Source organism: Sarcophilus harrisii, chromosome 4, assembly GCF_902635505.1.
Source record: "Sarcophilus harrisii chromosome 4, mSarHar1.11, whole genome shotgun sequence".
In the NCBI taxonomy this organism is placed as follows: domain Eukaryota; kingdom Metazoa; phylum Chordata; class Mammalia; order Dasyuromorphia; family Dasyuridae; genus Sarcophilus; species Sarcophilus harrisii.
This window is the reverse complement of record NC_045429.1, coordinates 420,433,742-420,456,437: the sequence shown is the minus strand read 5'-3', so window position 1 is coordinate 420,456,437 and position 22,696 is coordinate 420,433,742.

The following is a 22,696-nucleotide window of genomic DNA, read 5'->3' as shown; positions in this document are numbered from 1 at the left end:
TAACATTTGGATGTAAAATGTTAAGTATTGATCCTCATAAAAGTATATTGTTTTGTAAGCTCTGCTTGTTAAAAATTTACTTTCTTTCCTTGACTTTGGCATTCATTTGAATACTAAAGTAAGATTTTAAAAAGATTACAAATGCATTTAAAGCAATTTCAAATCTAGTACAGTATGAAAATAATCACTTATCATAATATATTTCTGCATCATTTTAAGATTTACAAAGTACTTTCCTCATACCCACCCTGTCAGATAGAGTAGTACTATTATGTACTTCATTTTAAAAATGAGGAAACAAAATCCATTGGTTTATGTAGGGTCACATAGTGTCAAAGGTAAAATTAGAACCCAGACCTTCTGACTCTAAATTCCCTACTCTTTCCACAAAACAATTATGAGAAACAGATGAGCATTAATTTTATTTCCAAAGTTATGAAAATTAAATTGGAGAAATGAAAATTAAATCAGAAAATTGAAACCCATATGGACATCAGAGGGTGGTAAAGGGTAGAAGTTATATCGCCCAAAAAAATATAAGAATGTAAGCTCCTTAGGACCAGGGACTGAGTTTTGTAATTAGGGCTGGTGGTCTCACATTTGAAAAGAATCTTTTGTTCTTTACCTTCCCTTTCTAGAATGGACCCTCCATAGGGGCAGGGACTGGATTGAATGGGAAACTCTGCCCTGTTAAGCTTTTGATAGTCACAGGCTTTCTTACCTCACATTTTTAGAAATTATGCTTTAGAAACCCCAGCCACTGGGAAAAGCAACTAGGGGGTTGGGGAGAGGAGCTTACGTTAGGGAATAAAAAATAATTGTCCCTTTGCTTATGTGTGTGTGTCTCTCTCTCTCAAACCAAGCTTTATATGTCAGAGACTGCGCAGAGGCTTTCTCATGAGAAAGGCCATTCTCTTTGGCAAAAGGCAGGTTTATTTAGGAGAAGACATTACAGACAAAATGAAGAGATGCAATAGATACCAGGAATGGAAAATATGAAATAGAATTGGGAGAGGATATAGTTAGCAAGAAAAGGGTTTTAATAATGATGTAAAAAAGTTCTCTAGTAGAACCCACAATTATAACCAGGAGAAAGGGAACACTCCATAAATTTGGAGCATACCTTTAGATGTCAAACTAAATCCAATGAAGAATTTAGCACCCTAAAAAAGGTTTAGTTAACTGTAAGTATTTTTCCATTTTTCATGTTTTTCTTAGAGACCTACAATTTTTAAGTTGATACTGTATGACCTGTCTTCAAAATCAATAGCTTTTTTTCATTTTTTCTTTTTCATTTTTTATTAAAGCCTTTTGTTTTCAAAACATATGCATGGATAATTTTCAACATTCACCCTTGAGAAACCTTATGTTCCAAATTTTTTTCCCTGCCTTCCTTCCATCTTCTCTCCTAAATGGCCAGTAATCCAATTAAACATTAAACAAGTTAAACATGTGCAATTCTTCTATACATATTTCCACAATTATCATGTTGTACAAGAAAAATACCAAAAAGGAAAAAAAAATTAGAAAACAAAATGCAAGCAAACAACAACAAAAAGAGTGAAAATACTATGTTGTGAACCACACTCAGTTCCCATAGTCCTCTCACTGGGTGCAGATGGCTCTCTTCATCACAAGACCTTTGGAACTGTCCTGAATCATTCCATTGTTGAAAAGAACCATGTCCATCAGAATTGATCATCATATAATCTTCTTGTTACTGGGTACAATGTTCTCCTGGTTCTGTTCATTTCACTTATCAGTTCATGTAAGTCTCTCCAGACCTCTCTGAAATCATCCTCCTGATCATTTCTTACAGAACAATAATATTCCATAGCATTCATATACTATAACTTATCCAGCCATTCTCCAACTGATGGGCATTCACTCAGTTTCCACTCTCTTGCCACTACAAAAAGGGCCACCAATGACCCATTTTTGCACAGATGGGTCCCTTTCCCTCCTTTATGTACATTATAAGTTCTGCTATTTGATCTCTTCCAACTTGTTCTCTTATGAGTTTCTGCCTCTTTTGAACTATTCTAAAACATCTTATTTGTCCATGCTCTCTTGGCATTTAAAAGGCTCCATTTCATAAGGCATTGGTTCAATTTGCTTTTCCTTATAATATTTATCTAAACATATGTGTAAAAATTTTTTAGTATTCATCCTTCCTTCCAATTTTAGTATTTGTTAATTTATCTGCTTGTACTCTAGATTTTTAATTAAATTTCCTTTCCCTTGAAATCTTGGCTGGTTTTGGAATTATTTTCTGTATATTCTTTTAGTCACTTTTTGACTCCTTCCCCTTTACAAATATCCCTAAAGTTAAACTGCCAAGCTGTCTTGTTATTCTTCCAAGTTGAAAATCTTAGTTTTCATAGGCCTTGGTCCCTGACTCAAATAGGTTCTGGACAGAAAGGACTTCCAGTTCTCTCTCTCTCTTTTTAACTTTATATAGCCATCCAAGGGGCCAATAGGAGTTATTTCTCTTTTTCTTATTCTTTCTTTTCCTAATGAAGCTTTTTTTTTCAGTAGTGAGAGAAAATAGGATATGTGATCCTTTAGCCTTTATTTTTTATGGCTCTTTTGAAATATGTACATATTTTTGTTGCAATACTTCCTTCTGTGTGAGCCTTTGGACTCAAAAGAAATGGTGGAGAAGAGTGCAAGATCTCATGACCATGCAGATACATTAGCAACAGGCAGAGGGGAGGGATTCAAACAGTTAACATGTAAGTCATTCTGTCTTGGCTTAGGGCTGTTTTGCTTGGGGGACTAAATTGCTAATGACCCTGGAAGCTATTTTTATTCCCTATTTGGGAAGAGAGACAACTACTGTAGGAGTCAAAAGCTAGGGCAAAGTTTTCCTTTGTTACAGTGGTTTTAAAAAACCTCTTGAGAGATGTGGAAAGAGAATTAGAATAAGGGGGGGCAGCCCATTGCATGTGGCTCCAGAGCAGAATAGAGAAAACAAAAGATGGAATAAATTCACTTCCTTTATACAATTTATTCCATTTCTTGCTTTACTTTTCTATTCCTGTGTCACATGCATGAACAGTGTTTCATTACTAAGTGTGAGAAACTGATGGACATTTATTTGGTTTTCACAGTTATAAAAATTAACCTGGAGAAATGAAACTTAAACTAGAAAACTGAAACCTACAAGGACATCAAAGAATAATCAAGGATGGAGTTTATCTTCCCCCAAAAGAAAGTAAGAATTGCTAGTTATTTGTATTTTTTAAGGCAAGAAAGCTTTAATTGCAACCTGAGTTGGTGGTCTTTTTATAGGATGTGTAATAAAAGGGGAATCTATGGATAATATCCTACGATACTTTTGACTGGCTAGGAAATCTCCCTGACTTGGTGATCATAAATGTGAATTTTAAATGAAAACAGTCAATACAACAAAATTGATCATAATGATGATTTTGATTCATCCAGAAGAGGCTAAATTAAGCTCAGAAGGAAGGAGAAGGAAAGGAGTGTGGGGGAAAAAACACATTTATTAAGCCCCTACTATGTGTCAACTGTATGGAGTTTTTTGTTGTTTGTTTTTGTGTTTTAGCCCTCTTAAGTCCTGCATTCTTAATAAGGCTTGAGTTATAGTTGCTTAGAAAGAATGAATTCTAAGGTAAAGAAGAAACAGTTGTCCTCTACCTATACACTGGCCAGAAGGTTGTATGATCCTGGATCCTTATTTGCCATACACTGTACTAAGCATTTATATATTTTATCTCATTTGAGCCTAAAAAGAACTCTATTAACATTCTTAAACTTATAGCTGGGCAAACTGAGGTAGAGAGAAATTAAATGACATTACCTTATTAGGGAAGTAAGGAAGTATTTATCATATTTGGGAAGATTTCCATCAAAGCAGGGGTGGGGAGAGAAAGAAAGAGGATGATGTGTAATTATAATGATCAAACTCCTCCCCCCAAAAAAGAAATAATACTCTCCCCGAACCTCTCACTTTACAGAGATAGAAGACTATAGGTATACACCATTATATATACTTTTAATTTTGATTTATGGTGTTTTATTTTACTGAACTGCTTTTTTTTCTTTCTCTTTCATCTTTTGTTATAAGGGATTACTCGAAAAAAAGAGGAGAGAATATATTTAGAAAGGAAAGCAACATGAAAAGAAAATCAATATTTAAACTTTTTTTATCAAAATGGTTAAACAATTTCAGTTGATTTTACATATCATTTAGTAACTATAAAATCACCTAGGGTAAAAATAATATGTTTAGATCTAATCATTCTTGTTAATGTCAGTTTTTATGTCTTTCTCTGTTTATTAGGAAAATGAACAGTCTCTATTCATGTTCATTCAGTTGCACAGTGCTGGTGATATATATATATATGCTATATAAAATTTCATATATACATATATATATAAAGATATATAAAATTCCTTAACACATAGTTCTATTAAGAATGAATATAGCTGAGATTTTGTGAATTCTTGTAGGAAGAGAAATAGACTTTATGTCTCATGAATTTCTATTACCTACTTATTAATTAGATAAAACTAATGTTTGTGTTGGGATTATATATGTAAATTTTTTTCCTCTCCAGTGACTTGGTATTGACTAAGTGGTGTGGGAATATATCATAACCGTGAGCCAAGGTTACTTATCAATCCTGGAAAAAACGGTTCTCTTCTTCCAAAGGTACTTTAGTTGCTTCACGCTTGAACAAACTTTGGTGAAGTTAGTGATTTCCAATTATAAATTGTAAGAACATATTTGCTTTAGTACTATTCCAAAATTTCAAATGAGAAAAGAAACTTGAAAGTTCTCCTTCACTGACAGTTCTGTTTAATAGTCTAATGAAGTAACTAACATTTGTCCTGAGAATTCAGAGCAATACTGCTAAGACATAAAGAAATGAAACACTTTTTAAAGAGTTGGGAGAGTATAGAAGGAATTCAGATTTGGCTTCAGTGCATCTAGATGTGAGTATAATCTTTGGCTTATTTATTTATTTATTTAACTAGCACTGTAAATTTGGACAAGGGATTTGTGGTCCCTATGTCTTAGTTTCTTCATCTGTCTACCTCATAGGATGATTATGAGAATCATTAAATTATAAGCTTCTTAGGGTTGAGGACTGTCTTTTGCCTCTTTGTTTCCCTGGTGCTAAGCTCAGTGCCTGGCACATAGTAGGCACTTAACAAATGTTTACTGATCAAATGAAATACTATCCATATGTATATGTGCAATGTCAAGATCCTTCCACCAAAACCATCCCTCTCTTCTTACTATTTGAAGACGTCCTGTTTTCCACAGCCATAGCCCAGCAGGCAGACTGTGTCCTAAATTGGCTTAATAATAATCTTTTGTGGTTTACCTTCTGAATGATCTCAGTTGCAGCAAAATCCCAAAATTGTTTCATGCCAGCACCAGACAAGCTCAGACAAGTAGCCACATTCTAGTCATAAAGTCCTGCTCTGAATCAAATTTATTTCTTTGTTGCTGTTATCCCTCATTGCCAGGGTCACAGTTCATTGCATAATTACTAATATAAGTTCAAAATTGAGATTTGGGACAGCTAGTTGGTGTAGTGGATAGAATACCAGCCCTGAAGTTTGGAAGATGTGAGTTCAAATCTGGCCTCAAACACTTAACACTTTTTGGTTGTGTGATCCTGGGCAAGTCACTTAACCCCAATTGCCTCAGCAAATTTTTTTTTTAAAATTGAGATTTGGCTACACTAAAGCAGATCTCCAATCAGAGAAAGCCATTGGGGAATATGGGTCTAATTTCCTTCCTCCAACAGAATAAAGAAAATTTTTTGCTTATAACCACTGTTAGGTCATTTGGTTTTATTTTATCTCATTTATTTTCCTCTCTTTTATTTTTTATTGTTGTTGTTTGTTTGTGGGAGGTGGGGTTGGGTCTCTGATTAATTTAGACTTAGCAGCACTGCAGAGCTGCTCTGATGTTTTGTTATCAGGGCTAACAGCACACACATACTTATATGGGCCAGAGTAAACTCAAGTTGAAATTCTGGAAACTTTTACTAATAATTTAGTGATTTATGGTTGTAGCTATGTGGCCCAGTGTGTAGAGAACTGGTTGTGGAATCTAAGTTCAGACGAAAGCTCAGGGACTTATTAGTTTAGTGTTCTAGTCAAATTATTCAGTCTCTCTTAACCTTAGATTTTTCATTGATAAAATGCAAATCTATAAAATCTATAAAATGCAAATAATGATAACTGCCTTCTAGCATTGTTGAGAAGAATACCTCAAACTTTTTATAAACCATGTAAATGCTGGCTATTATCTTGATGCTTTTGTCCCTTACCTTATCTAAAAACTAAATAACCAGTGATTTTTTAAAATTTTAATTTAGTTGTGGAAGTAAGTTTTGTTCTTCAGGTCTCATGCAAAGTCCAGTTATACTGCTAATCAAATTGCCCAAAATGCACAATCCTCAAAAACAGTTCAATAAAACAATATAAAGTGATGATAACCAGCTTAGGCCTAGGCTTTCTGTGTTAGCACATCCAGCAAAGAATATCTTTGAAATAGTAAACATTTAATCAGGTCAGAAAGGAATATTAAAGTAACAAAAATAGTATCATCCACATTCCCAAATGAGGTCAACATCTTTCCCCTTCCCCCTCAGAGGAATTCAATATTCATCTCCTAACTCATGACTTTAACATATAGTCAGTGCTTTTGTAGCTGAAGGGAATTTGGGGAAGATTATCTTGGGGTTGAAGATTTCAGTGAAAACTATATCTAGTGCAGCCTGAGCTGCTATTCCTCTCTTCTCAAGCCTCCCAGTTTCTGCTTGCTAGGGTTCCCAAATTGCCTTTTTTCTTCTTGCACGCATCACTCCTTCTCTGAATGGCCTTCCTCCCCAACTATCTCACCTAGAGAAGGGACAGAGAACAAAATCTTCAATCTGAGGCTGGAGGGAAAATTTCTTCACTCTTCCTTAGCATGTGAGTCTCTCCCCTTCCAAATACTTTCCTATTATTTGGAGGGGGAAAATGTATCCAGATCAGTCCCATGAGAAGTGAGAACCTGCCCCAGATTTTGTAGCTGCACTTTGTTATATGAATGTGAGCTATTATTATTCTTTAACAACATCTGGCCCATGGCTAGGTGCAAATTGTACCTTTTGAAGGGCAGCAGAGAAAAGATCAGGACTGTAATTATCTAATTTTGTAGTCCAGGAGACAGATGGAAAGAAAAATATGCTGGTAAACTCAGAGAGTCTGGATTCAAATATCAATTCTGCCATTACTTTTCCATGAATCCCAGAGAAGTCACATAGTCTATTTGGACTAGCTGATTTTTAAGAACTTTTCCAGCTCTAAATCTGTAATCCCATATTTTATCTAAGATATTTAATTCTGATTTCATAACTTGTAGTTGTGGAGATCAAATGAGATAGTAATTTGCAAACCTTTGCAAAAGTTCTATTCAAATGCTGGTGTTTTATACATACTAGGTACTTGGTAAATGTTTTGTTTTGTTTTTTTAATAAATGAGGAAATAATAATCCCTTCAAGATTTTTAGAAAAGCAGGAAGGTTTTTTGTTTTGTCTTATTTTGTTAATGTTGATTTAAACAAGAATTTTAAAAAATAGTATTTAATTTTTACGCAATTGTTTGTCAAGACAATTTTGAGCATACAATTTTTTATGAGATTTTGAGTTCCAGATTTTTCTCCCACCCTCCCTCTTCTCCTTCCTAAAATGGTAGACAATTTAAACAAAGATTTTTAAAGTTAATTATGGTAGCTAAAGCTTGTAGTGACAAGAAACCTGGATTAGAGTTAGATAATCTGGATTACAACTTGGGTTCTATTACTTGCTTCTTGTACGAATTTAATGAATCCTCTAAATATCTTTGGGATTAATCAAAAGATCTTGAAGTCTTAAAAATATATAATTAGTTATAAATATAACTATAAAATAAATAAAATAAAGCTTGAGATCTTTGTAGCCTCCTCTGTAACTTCTAAAATTTCTCTCACTTCTTGGTGAGGAATAGGTACAAATCAAAAGTGATACCCTCTTCTTCTTAACTGTACTTTCATCACCCTTGTCCCCAACTCCCAAATCAGTGATTTTATTATGAGTTTAGCTGCAGCAAAATAAAAAGATTATTTTCACTGAACAGAATTGAACTCATAGTAAGAAATACAAGAAGGGCCAATAAGGTGACACAAGAAAGAAATAGTGATAGCCCAATGGAGGTGATGTTTTATATCATATGACCCTTTGAATAACTGTCAAATCACTTAAACTACAGGTGAAGTTTCTGACTTCACAGACAATAGAGATACCATATTTCATTTTCCTTACATGAGATTTTTTTGGGGTGAATAAAATGTCTGTAATTCTTAATAATTTTCAGTCTTCTATTAGTACCTACTCTGGAATGCTCAGGCACTTGACAAATGAGTTAAGTAAATGAACAGTGATCTTTAATGTATATTGTAGCAAAACTCCTTTATAACATCGATCACTGGACCATAGATGTGGTTACTATGTACAACCCTTATAGGAGACAGGTATAGTGAATACCAAACACCGCTGCCCTCCAAGCCGTCCTATACAACCGAATTGGAGACATTGGATTCATGCTAGCCATAGCATGCCTGATAATTAATAACAATTCCTGGGACATCCAACACATCTTAATAACAAACATCGATACACTAGCCCTTCTTGGACTAATCCTTGCTGCAACTGGGAAATCAGCCCAACTCGGCCTACACCCGTGGCTACCTTCAGCCATAGAAGACCCTACTCCTGTATCAGCATTACTCCACTCTAGCACCATAGTCGTCGCAGGTATCTTCCTCCTAATCCGATTTAGCCCTACTACACAAAACAACCAGACAGCCTTAACTATTATACTTTGCCTAGGAGGAATTACAACTCTATTTACTGCCATCTGCGCTATTACTCAAAATGACATCAAAAAAATTGTAGCTTTTTCCACATCAAGTCAACTAGGCCTAATAATAGTAGCATTGGGCCTAAACCAGCCACACCTGGCATTCTTACATATTTGTACACAAGCCTTCTTTAAAGCAATATTATTCCTATGCTCCGGCTCCATCATCCACAGCCTTAATGACGAACAAGATATTCGTAAAACAGGGGGGCTACTTATGCTTCTCCCAATCACATCCTCCGCAATCATACTAGGTAGCCTATCCCTTATAGGAATCCCCTTTTTTAGCAGGATTCTACTCAAAAGATACAATCATTGAAGCCATAAACACATCATACGTAAACACCTGAGCCCTATGCATAACACTCATTGCCACTATACTTACAGCCTTCTACAGCATACGAGTAGTTCACTTTGCCCTTCTAAATGAACCACGATTCCTACCTATTTCTCCACTAGCCGAAGACAACCCAAATATAACTAACCCTATTATACGACTAGCCCTAGGGAGTATCTTCACAGGCTTCCTCCTCACAACGAACATCCCTCCTACTACAATAATTCCCATAACAATACCCACCTTAACAAAAATCTCAGCCCTAATAGTAACTATTGCGGGCATCCTAATCTCAATCGAACTAAACATGCTAACTAACAAAATGCCAATCACACCTCTAATCCATACACACAACTTCTCAAACATACTAGGATATTTCACACACATTTTCCACCGACTAAACCCCCTGGCAAGTCTACAAATAAGTCAACACATCGCTACCATACTAATTGATCTAGGGTGATATGAAAAAACCGGGCCAAAAGGCCAAGCTAACTTACACAGTTCCATATCTTCCGCTATTACTTCTATTCAAAAAGGACTTATTAAATCTTACTTCCTTTCCTTCATAATCTCTATAACATTAATTCTCCTAATCTTATAACTAAAGACCACGAATAACTTCCAAAACTACTAAAATAGTAATAAACAAAATCTAACCTAATAATACCATAGCCCAACCCCCACAACCATACAGCAAAGACACCCCATTCCAATCCTGACCTACACAATAATTACCCAACGAATCAAACAACTAAAAAACAGCAGTCCTAGAATCTAGAACTCCCAGGTTGGGAAGACTTGAATTTGAACACTATCTTAGATACTAACTTGGGCAAGTCAGAATCTTAGTTTGCTCATCTGTAAAATGGGGGTTAGACTCAATTAACTCTGAGATCCTGTACAAATGAAAAATGAATTTTCAACAAAATAGCAGGTATCTCAAAAATCTAATTTAGTATATTATATGAAGGTTTTTCTATCTAACCCATACCTTTCCTACTATAATCAAGCCAGTTTCCTCATATTTTGAAGACAGAAAACAATGTATTATTGTCCTCTCTACAAAGAGAATATTGTAAATCTCTCAGAGAGTAGGAAAGATGATAGTGCTGGGAGCATAGTGCATTCTGGACATCCTGTTTATTTGGCTGGATGAGAAAGGTTGGAGCTATCTCTGTTTGGTTAGATGTTATCATGAGTCAAGAGAAGTAGTTGGTTGGTGTTTGTTCATGTGGGTTATGGACACAGAGATAGTGAGCGACAGAACAGGCCAGAAGATTCATATGTGCCCAAAACAAACTCCAGCACAAGGACAGAAAGAAGGCATCTAACAGAACATTCTAAGTTTAACTCCGAAACTGTGTGGGGAGTGGAATCCCGAATCTGCCAGGAGGAATGCCATCAGTCTAAAAACTTGTTGAATCAGGACCCCAGAAGGCATAGTTATGTCTAACAATACAACTCTCCCAATATGAAGGTGCCGTGGGAAGAGAAAACAGGGTCAAAGGCTTGCTTCAGCTACTTACTAGCCCTGTCACTGTGAGCTAATCATTTACATTTCTGTCTTGGTTTCCTTGTATATGAAAAGAGTATGAAAAAGAACTTCCTTATTGTCCAAGAGTTATATAAATAGAAACCATCTGATTATGAATTCAATAATTGAGACATATACTTTACTAGTCATTTAGTCAACAAGTATTGATCACTTATTAGGTATCAGGCACTATGCTAAATGCTGGGGATACAAGAAAGTCAAAAAACCACATTTGCTTATTTATGCTTGCGATGGCTTTTTCCTGTCCTAGAATTTTTTTTTCTTTTTAGGGGGCAGGGTACCTAATTTCAGTCCTGATAAATAACCAGGAACCACTTCTTCCAAAATAGTAAGTTGTGAATTCTTGACAACAGGTCAGTCATGGTGTACCTGGAAGTACCACATTGTCTCGCAATGTAGACTTTGTTCCACTTGATGTTTTGAGAAATAATTGCACAACTTTTGAGTTTCAATTTGCTTTTCCAGTACATATGACTCAGCAAGGCAACACTTCATTGTGAACAAGTACAAGAAAACTTTGGGGTGAATCTCACCCCTGATATTAGCTGGGTTGCTCTGGGCAAGTCCCTTAATCTCTCAGTTCTCTTTTTTCTCGTGTATAAAATGGGAAAAATAATACAGTACTAATCACATAAGATTGTGAGATCATATAAAATCATGTATGAAAAACCCTTTGTAAATATTACTTTTTAAAAACTAGAAACCCAACTCTTATTAATATCTATCTATCTATCATCTATCTATGTGTGTGTGTGATTGTGGGAAACACATTCATTAATTTATTTTTAACTTTATTTTCAGGTACAGATCTCTCCCTTGGTTCTCTCTCCCATCCTTTGAGAAATTAAGAAATATGATATCCATCATACATATGAAGTTATCTTTGTAAACTTTAAACAATGAGATAAATATCATTTTTCTGCCTGTTGAAATTCTTTGTCTAGTGAAATGCAAGTTTTTTGTGGGCAGAATGTTCTTGTTCTTGAACCCTAAAGTACATGGCACAAATACTTAAAAAATTGTCTGGCGAATTGAATGAAAAACTAAACTTGATTATAGTCATTTTGGACTTAGCTGTCTGTGAGTAGCAGCAACACTGTGACTTTTCAATTGCTTTAAATAAGATGACAAATTGTCCTTGTAGCATTTAAGAGCAGATTTGAAATGCCCCTAACTAGAGGCAGTTGGGTGGCACAGTAGTTAGAATTCTGGGCCTGGAGTCAGCAAAAGTAGAGTATGAATTCAGCCTCAGACACAAACTTACCTGCTGTGTCACCTTGACCAAACCTTTCAGGCTTTGTCTGGCTCGGTTTTCTTATTTGTAAAAGGCTTAATAATAGCACTTACCTTCCAGGTAGATTATGAGATATCTGTAAAGCACTTTGCTACTTAAGACACTAATATAATAAGAATTATTACTATTATTATTACTTCATAACACTATGGTGAGGAAAATACTTTGTAAATCTGAGACCATACAAATGTGAAGTTTTATTATTGTTGTTATTCAAAATAAAGCTCAGAGTTATCATAGAATTCTTGATTTATAGCTGAAAGGGACTTTTGGGATCATCAGTTCTGGACCTCTTCATTTTAAGATCTAGAAACTTATGAGAACTGCTTCCCACTTCTCTCTGATTTACATTTATTAGTGTCAATTCCTTAACACAATTAAGTGGCTCTTAGGAATCAGGTAGAACACCTGTCAGATTGGCTAAGATGACAGGAAAAAATAATGATGATTGTTGGAGGGGATGCGGGAAAACTGGGACATTGATGCATTGTTGGTGGAGTTGTGAACGAATCCAACCATTTTGGAGAGTAGTTTGGAACTATGCTCAAAAAGTTATCAAACTGTGCATACCCTTTGATCCAGCAGTGTTACTACTGGGATTATATCCCAAAGAGATTATAAAGAAGGGAAAGGGACCTGTATGTGCACGAATGTTTGTGGCAGCCCTTTTTGTAGTGGCTAAAAACTGGAAACTGAATGGATGTCCATCAGTTGGAGAATGGTTGAATAAATTGTGGTATATGAATATTATGGAATATTACTGTTCTGTAAGAAATGACCAACAGGATAATTTCAGAAAGGCCTGGAGAGACTTACATGAACTGATGCTGAGTGAAATGAGCAGGACCAGGAGATCATTATATACTTCAACAACAATACTATATGATGACCAGTTCTGATGGACCAGGCCATCCTCAGCAACGAGATCAACCAAATCATTTCCAATGGAGCAGTAACAAACTGAACCAGCTACGCCCAGAGAAAGAACTCTGGGAGATGACTAAAAACCATTACATTGAATTCCCAATCCCTATATTTATGCCCACCTGCATTTTTGATTTCCTTCACAAACTAATTGTACAATATTTCAGAGTCTGATTCTTTTTGTACAGCAAAATAACGTTTTGGTCATGTATACTTATTGTGTATCTAATTTATATTTTAATATATTTTAACATCTACTGGTCATCCTGCCATCTAGGGGAGGGGGTGGGGGGGTAAAAGGTGAAAAATTGGAACAAGAGGTTTGGCAATTGTTAATGCTGTAAAGTTACCCATGCATATATCCTGTAAATAAAAGTCTATTAAATTAAAAAAAAAAAAAAAAAAGGAATCAGGTAGAGCAGAAAGGAAAGATGATGATGAGGACTTAGCCTGTGTGCATTTTAACATTGAAATCTGAAAATTAACACACTACAAAATGAACCCTCACAAATAGAAAGTAAAGTGTGTGTTGTGTGTGTGTGTGTATTCCATGGAATAAAATAATTAAACCTGGAAGGGATTGTTAGAAATCATTTAATCAATTCCCTCATCTCATTATTCACCATATCTGAAGCAGATTCCCTCTCACATGGTAAGTCACTCCATTTCTAGGTAGCAGAATGGAAATTTGAACCCTTGTCTTCTGACTCCACATGAAGATTCTTTTTACTGTTGCACTTGTTCAATGTAACTTGTATCTCTCTCTACAAGTACTTGTCCTTTGTTACTTTATGACAGGACTCTCTATCAGACATTAGATCTAGAGATTTATCAACTCCACCCCACCTCACCTCACCCCAATCCATCCCTCCCCATCACAACCTTTTCATCTGCTTTTGAAAAGAAACCAGGCTTCTTTCCCATTGGTTGCTTCCCTCATCTTGTTTTTCTTATTTTCACATAGGAATGAACATTTCTATATTATAGGTAGGATATTCCTGCTCAAGAAGCTCACTGTTGCCTTTAAGAGGAAATATGCTTTCCTCTCCTTAACATTTAAAGCTCTTCATGAGCTATTTCCAAAGTACCTTATTAGTTTATTATGCATTCCTCCTCTTCATGCACTTTATGACCCACTTATTGCTCCTCATACGGCTCTATATATACTGTGTGTATATAAATACACATATTCTTCCACCTGGGAGCTCTCTATATGGTTTCTCTAATACATAAATACAAATATGTAAATGTGTATATACACATACACACATATATACAACATACTATATCCGTATATACACTGATTATATTATGTATATCAACATGTTTGTATAATACAAATGTATGCATGCTTTATATAGTTATAGAGTATATACATGTACATATATAATATGCATATTGTACATATATGTAAATATATACATATAAGTGTGTGTGTGGAGAGAGTGTATATGTGCTTGTATGTATGTGTGTATTTGTATAAAAATATGTGTATAATGTGTATAGTAAAAAAAGTGTATAAAAATAAAAAACACATTTTCCCTCACCTGGGAGTTGTCTATATGGTTTCCCCCAAACAGAATGTAAGCTCCTTGAGGACAAGGGAGATTTGTTTTTTGTCTTTGAATCTCCAACCTTACATATATTACCTAACACCTAACAAATGCTAAAAAATTCTTTCTGCATGAATGATGGAAACAAAGGGCAGAAACTCCTGGTTCATCTCTGACCTGCCAGACTTGCAGGAATGCAGAGGAAGAATACTATAGTTTTAGAGTGGAGATTTTCTCCTGCTTGATAGCAGTCAGGAAGCTGGACTTCAGACTTCCTAACCTGGCCCTTTCCCACAAACATCTGGGTCACAATTTGCATGTTCATCGATGGAACATGAAAACACACAGGTCCCACGTGGACAACTTGAGCTCATGGGGATGAGGGGGGTAGAAATGCAGCCAGGTTATGAAGGAAGCTTTGGAAGGCACTTTCACTGTTATATTTAAAAGGCTGAAATCACTCTGAGAGAGAGACATGCTCCATTTTTTTATTGTGTCTGGTTTTCTTTCTCACACTTGGTCCAACCTCCTCTGGCTCTTCAAGAGAAAAGTTAGCTTGCATTTTATGTTGCAGTTAATAAGTGGAAACCTGGTTTTGCAGATGATTACAATAAAGCCATTGTAGTCAAGAGTTAAGGTTCACAATCACCACATTGCTTCACGTCCCAGTCACAAAGTGCTTCAAAGGGCAGTTTTCCCTCTATAATGCTCTAATTTTTGAAGCTGATACATTATATGAGTGTTTTTAATAAAAGCACTAACAATGAGATCTATTCTTCCAGTGTCAACTACTTACTCCCTCTTGTTGACTGAAGAGATATGGCTATTGAACACTTTTGTAGAATGTGAGAATATCTCCTGTCTAGTCTGTGAGGTGGAGTCAATCGGGCAACCTACTGAGCTTGGAAAGCTCTCTATATATTTGGAAAAACCCCACGAATAGACCATGAGGTGGAACCAGAATAAAACAGGAAAAGAAAGGGATGGATGGCCTATAGTATGACATATATTTTATTATAGAATATGAAATATGCTACATATTAGCATTATCTTTACATATTTAAAATACATAATAAAGCATGAAATATAATAAAGTAGCATATAACAAAGCAAGGCAACAAGCATTTCTTTTTTGTTGTTGTTGTTGAGGCAATTGGGATTAAGTGACTTGGCCAGGGTCACAAAGCTAGGAAGTGTTAAGTATCTGAGGCCATATTTGAACTCAGATCCTCCTGATTTCAGGTGGTACTCTATCCACCACACCCACCTAGCTGACCCAGGAACAAGAATTTCTTAAGAGCCTGTAATATCCTCGATACTATTCTGTACTTACAAATATTTTTTCATGTAACACAGAGATATCTAGCTGCAGTGGATAAAGTATGGATTGGAATCAGGAAGAGGTGGGTTCAAATGTAGTCTCCAATACTTCCTAGCTATGTGACCCTGTCAGTTCACTTGACTTCTGTTTCCATTCCCTCAACTATAAATGGGCATCATAATAGTGCTTACCGCCTAGGGCTGTAGGGATCAAATGAGGTAATCCAAGACAGCACCAGAGCAGGAGACAGGAGAACTGTATTCTAATACCAGCACTGTCACTTATGTCTAACGTCACGCTGGGTCTAATGAGTGATGCTCACCGAGGTCCCTTACAGCTTTGAAATCCCAGCAGTCTATGGCTCTGCTTTAACCACACTCTCTCTGGTTTTGCATTTTGGTATGTTATTTGATATTTGCCAAGAAAACTCGTGTTTCACAGAAATCCTACATTCGTTTGATGCCATTTATCAGAGTGCAGTGAGGGAGCAGGAGGAAGCCAACTAAAATAACACATTTAGCATTTTCATTTTTCCGCTTAAGGTTAATGGTGAAAGGAAAGGCACTTTTAAAAAGCACTCACTAACGTGGAGGTCAGCCTGTGTCTGAGACTGTCGGACCCCAGCTGGCCCAGGGCTAGTCACTGAAGCAGCCAGCTGTTTCCAGGACCTTTTCCCCGGTTCCTCTGTTATTCCAAAGAGAAAAGACATGTGAGGGGATCACATCAGAGGCAGTAGGCACAGATTTTAATCACAGCTTTTGCTCTGCAGCTCCAAAGTAAGGTAGGAGATACTTTGAGATGACTATTGTTAGATCCTGGAGACAAGAAAGATTGTCCCTTACCCTCTCCCTCACACACAGTGTCTTTCTCTCAGTGCCTCAATACTTTTGCCCTAGTTTCTTGCTTTCATTTGGGATGCCTGTTATATCAAACCAGGTGTGTAAATATAATTAAGACCCATTAGCTGCTTCTTTCATGTCAGTGTCCCAGTGAAATATAATTTTTTTTTCCCAAAACAAAGAAAAAGCTAGGGTTTGCCCTCTGAGTGTGATATAAGGAGAAAAGTGGCTGCTCTATTTCCTAATTCTTGTTATTATTATCGTTGAAAAAAACTTTGATATCTCTGGAATTTTCACTCAAATGGTCTTTACTTGGCCTGTATATTGAGTGTAATTATAATAAATCCTAATTTTGCTTAACGAAATTAAGTTTCTCCCCTCCCCCCCAGGCAATTGGGGTTAAGTGACTTGCCCAGGGTCACACAGCTAGGAAGTATTAAGTGTCTGAGGCCAAATTTGAACTCAGGTCCTCCTGACTTCAGGGCTGGTACTCTATCCACTACACCATCTAGCTGTCCCAAAAATTAAGTTTTAATGGAGCTCACAAGTTGGACACTTTGAAATCTTTCATCAGTTTGAAAAAAATCCATATAAATTTTTATGGAGCATCCTATTAACTACCTGCTGCTGACACCAAGCCTTGGGCTCTGTTTCTGTTAAGGAATAAGGTCATTCTTCATTTGATAAAAACTGATGGGACTGCTCTGATAATTAAACTCTACAGGATACAGGAGCACTGACATATTTAAACCCTTTTAAAATATGCAAAAGGAGGAGAAAAGAGTTACACACTCCCATTGACTAACTATTCTTCAGATGAAACCAGAGCAATATGGTTCTTTAGTTATCTTTTAACAAAGGACTTCAGAGTTTTCCCAAAACATTATATAAAAACCCTGAAGGACCTGGTACCAGACTAGCACACCGACTTTACTGAAAGAACATCTGCCTAAAAGGCTACATTTTAGACTATGACTTTTTAAAAGGTCATCACCCTGCTGGACTTGGTGCAGAATGAGATACATAAGTCTTTGGACATGGCCAACTTGGGAATTTGTTTTCCTTTACTATGCATTTTGGTCATAAGGATTCCCCACCATCCACACACATACACATACACCAGTGGTTGTGGGAAGGATGATTGGATTAGAAATTTGATTATTGTCAAATGAAAAACATCTAATGATAAAAAGTTGTCTTTCTTGGAATTATCTCTTTAAATAGTTTCACTATAAATTTTAAAATCATTTTTGAAAATTAAAAGACTAGGGGCTTGTGTGAATTGACCGCATGTTCAATATAATCTTTTTTCCAGTAACATCACTTCTTGTGAGCTTATATATCTCAAATACCCACCAATTTAATTCAACAAGCCTTTATTAAGTGGTTACTTTCTGTAAAGCATAGTACCAAGTGCCAAAAATACAAAGATGAGGAACACTTTCAGCTGGGGGATCAGGACATCATAGAATTAAAGAAACCAAGTTGGAAGGGACTTCAGAGCCTATCTAATCTAATTTCACCTATTGCAGCCCCCTGTTTGCACTATTAGCCATCCCTCCAGTTTTCACAGAGTCTGCAAATCTGGCAAATGAACTTGATATAGTTTCATGCAAATCATTTACAAAAATTTTGAACACCACAGGACCAAAGTTATATATTCCTGGGATACTTCTTGTAGACCTCCAAGTTGATACCAATTTATTAAAATCTATTCTTTGTGTCAGGTCATTCACCCAATTTTATATCTCCCTACATATTCTATCACCTAGGTTGTATGTCCTTCTTTTGCCAAGAAAGATTGTTTCTTCTTTGCTGAATCAAAGTATACTATTTCTAAATCATCCTTTAAATTTATCAGTCTAGCTACCTCATCAAAAAAGGAAATGAATTTAATTTTGCCATGACCTATTCTTGATGAAGTCATGCTGTCTTTTTGTGATGAGCGTTTCCCTTTCTAAATGCTCAAAATCCATCCCTTTATTAACGTGTTCTAAAATGTTATCAGGAATAGAAATAAAGTTCACTGGACACAGCAGTCCAAAAAACCTTTTTATTTAGGTAGAGGATGGTGCTATCACTATTTGGGACGGGGTATCCTCTCTAGATATATTTTTTTCCTCCTTTGCCTGGCACCCTATCCCCATTTATTTCCTGGAAACTTCTATGCCAAGAATCTTTCAGTTTCGAATTTGAATCAGTCTTGCTAATGAGCACCTTTTTACTCACTACAGCAGAGATCCAAATCAATCATACATGTCTAGTTGACCTTTCCTATCAGGTACCTGACATTCAGAGAGAAAGCACTATATAGTGCAGAGTGATAAGATAAGAATCCAGAATCCCCTTGAGCCTTTTTCTTTTCTTGCCACAGATCATAGATGATCAGATGATAATTATCTGCTCAGAGGCCTGGATTCCTCCTCTTCACCAAATTTTAGATCTAGCCTGTTTCTCCAGAGATTGTATTCTAGTCTCTTCAATGACTGTGATCCAAGAACATTTTTTTTTTCTTCTACCTCAAGAAAATTTCAGGTTCCCTCATGAGAGTTAATAAAAGTTTATTGCTTTCAGAACTAACTGGCTGACTGGTCCATCTCTTCAATGTACATCTGTATATATATTGCCAACGGTCAGATGCATAGAATTAGGACATTGGTCTATAATTTGTGACCTTTGCCCTTTCTCTAATCCTTTAGTCCACCTCCTATTTTTTAAGATGCCTCAAAGATCATCAAAAGAAACTCCTAGTAACCAATTAAATAAGTGTTCTCACAGATGTTTGTTATCATCATCTTACCCTACCCAATTAACAGTATTCCTTCTTTAATATTCCTCTTGACCCCAAATCAACTGAAACAAAATAGATCCCATTTTGTTATTCTTTATAATCAGCCTTAATTCTTTTGGGGCTTCAATGGGTCTGATGTTTTAATTTCAGACCAAAGCCTTCCTGACTATGACTTGTAATGGTATAGTAACAACTGGATTCCAAGACCATAGTGGAATGAAGATTTGTGTCCTTGTGTTTCTTTCCATTCATGGGCATAATGGAGAAGCTATAAGCTTTGGAGTGCAGGAACTGTTTTACTTTCCAGTGCCTGGCAAATAGTTGGTGTTAATTGATTGGGAGAAAAAAGGACTTGGGAGATCCCTTGAGATTTTTGGATATAACATGTGTTGCAAAAGTATTTCATCCCCCTTCCGTCTTTTTCTCAGAGAAATGTAATCAAATCAACACCACCACTGTGTTTGCAAATAGCATGTCATTCTACTAATCATCCTCTGTGACTTCTCAGATCAAAACTTATATTTGTATTCCTGGTGCTTAGCACAGTGACTAGCATACAGTAAACACTTAATGCTTTTTTCCTTTCCCTCTCTCCCTTACTTCTTCCCTCCCTTCCTTCCTTCTTTCTTTCTTCTTTTCTTCCCTCCTTCCCTCCCTCTTTTTTTTTCCCTTTCTTCTCTTCTTCCTTCCTTCAAAAAGGAAAATTACATAGAAAAGTCTTTAAATTCCTGTATAATAAAAAGGCAGACGGTTGATGCTTATCTCTAGTCTCCTCCCTCTACTGTTAGATAAGGGTAGAACCAAAGGGGTAATTTGCTGTGACCAACTTTCATTCCAGGTTATTGACTTTCACTGGCTCAATTCACCCCGTCAAAGCCTTGCTTTCCCATTAGTACACACAGACCAATGATATTCCATGAAGAGACATCTCCTTCTTGAATATCTAGAAGATATACCTTGAGTATCAGGATGGGAAACAGGATCAGATCACTTAATAATATAAGTAGAATATTTCAATAACCTCCTCTCCAAATATGTGTTGAGAGCTACGTTTCCTGAAATAGCCCTCAATATACTGAGGGTAGATTCTTATAGATAAGCAGTAAGTTAATCTGTGTCTCAGTGGGTGGACCCCTTGCTCAGTATCAACAGTCCTCAATAGCAGTGGCCTAATAGCAAGAATAGCATTGTAGCACAAAAGGTATAAAAAAACCTGTGACCTCAACAGGGTCAATACCATTATCTATGGATTTTAACAAAAATTTTTCTTCTACTAGTAATTTCTTTACCTAAAATAATATTCCATATCAGTCAAATAATTAATCAAATAATTATTTGCAGATAGGTAGTATGGATAGCAAAGAGTCTGTAGGCAAAAAGCTCTGAGTTCAAATTTGACCTTAGACATTTACTAGCTGTGTAACTCTGGGCAAGTCACTTTACCTTGTTTGCCTCCATTTCTTCCTCTGTAAAATGAGCTTAGTCCATATGAACATGCAGAGTGGAGATGTCTCTAAACTTATGTATCTCATGTTTCTTTTGAGCTACTGCAACTAGGGTTCGCTCATAGAGCACAACAATTGCCATGCCAGATGGTCCTATGCCAGTGTCTCCTATGTCTTACCATTCCAAAGTTCTTCAGAAAGATCTTGAGAGTGTCCCTGTATTAATTCTGACTTCCAGGTTAGCACTTCCCTTGTGTGAGTTCTTTGTAAAATAAATCTTTTAGGCAAACATATATTTGGCATTCAAACAATACAGGCAGCCCATTGGAGTTGTACTTTCTGGGGTAAAGTCTGAACGTTTGACAGTTCAATCCAAAAAAGGACCTCAGTGTTCAGTATCTTACCCTGCAAAAAGATCTTTAGAATCTCCCTAAGACAATTCAAGTGGAAGTAATTTGGTGTGGCGCTGGTAGAATATCCAGGTTTCCCAAGTTTCCCAAGCACACAAAAATGGGGTCAGACTGTAGACTTTCAGCTTGCTAACCATTTCTCTCCCACATTTTCCTTGGAAACCAGCTCTGACAATGTGGGTATTAACATTATCATCCATTCCTAAACCATGTATCTCCATGGTGAGTGAACTTATTCCACCATGATTCACATTTAGATACTTCCCTCAATAATATTATCCTTATTGATGAGACAGAATACAACATTATTCACATTTTAAAGATCAAGAAATTGTCACTTCTTAATCATCTTCTTCCCATATTGTCTAAGACATCCAGACTTCCACCTCTTCTTTTTTCTATAGCAATGTTGGACTCTGGACCTCAGTTCCCTGGTTCTTTGGGAGCTAAGCCTCCAAGATACTCCCTAGCCATCTGGTAATGAAGCAGTTCACTTTTAAATGTCTTCCCCTATTAGAATGTAAACTTTTTAAATGCAGTGACTCTCTTGCTTGTTTGCATTTATATTTCAACACAATGTAGTGGCAGGCACAGAATAAACCTATTTCTCAGGTTAGGAGACCCATCCACGAAATTATTGGAAACCACTGGCCCAGAACCTATACAATGGCCATTTATCTCTGGGTCTATCTAGTCTTGAGCAGGAAACAGCTCTGTTCCATTCAGAGCGAGTACAATAGCACTGTCCATTTGTGATTTCTAGAACAGGATGATAATGAATTGCCAGATTGGAGAAAGAACACAGTTATCCTGTGCAGAAGGTAGCTTTAATGGAGAAAGTGGGGCGGTTTTGAGCTTTGTAGATTTGTTGAGGCTGATGAACAAATCCCAAATCAGAGAACAGATTTAGAGCCACTGTTATTTGTTTGTAAAATCAGGTTACAAGATGGTTATTTTTCCTCTAAGGAAAAAAAAAACCAGCCCAAGATTGCTCTAGCTTTTAAATTTTGTTCTGTGGATTCCCTATTGAGCAGAGATGGAAGTTAAGGGGGTCAATTGTCCAGGGAATCAAATTGGTAGAAGGCAGCACAATCCTGGCTGGGTTGGAGCAGTAATGATAGATGGGCAGTTATCTCTCATAATCAGAGAAGAGGAGAGGAAGAGTTTGTAATTTTCTATTTTTTGAGGGTGGGAGTTGGGTTCAGACTAGGTGAGCAGGACTGAGCTGGAGGGGTCTGTCTGAGTGAGGGGAAGGAATGTCTAAATAAGTGTACAGTTAGGGAGGGAAGAGG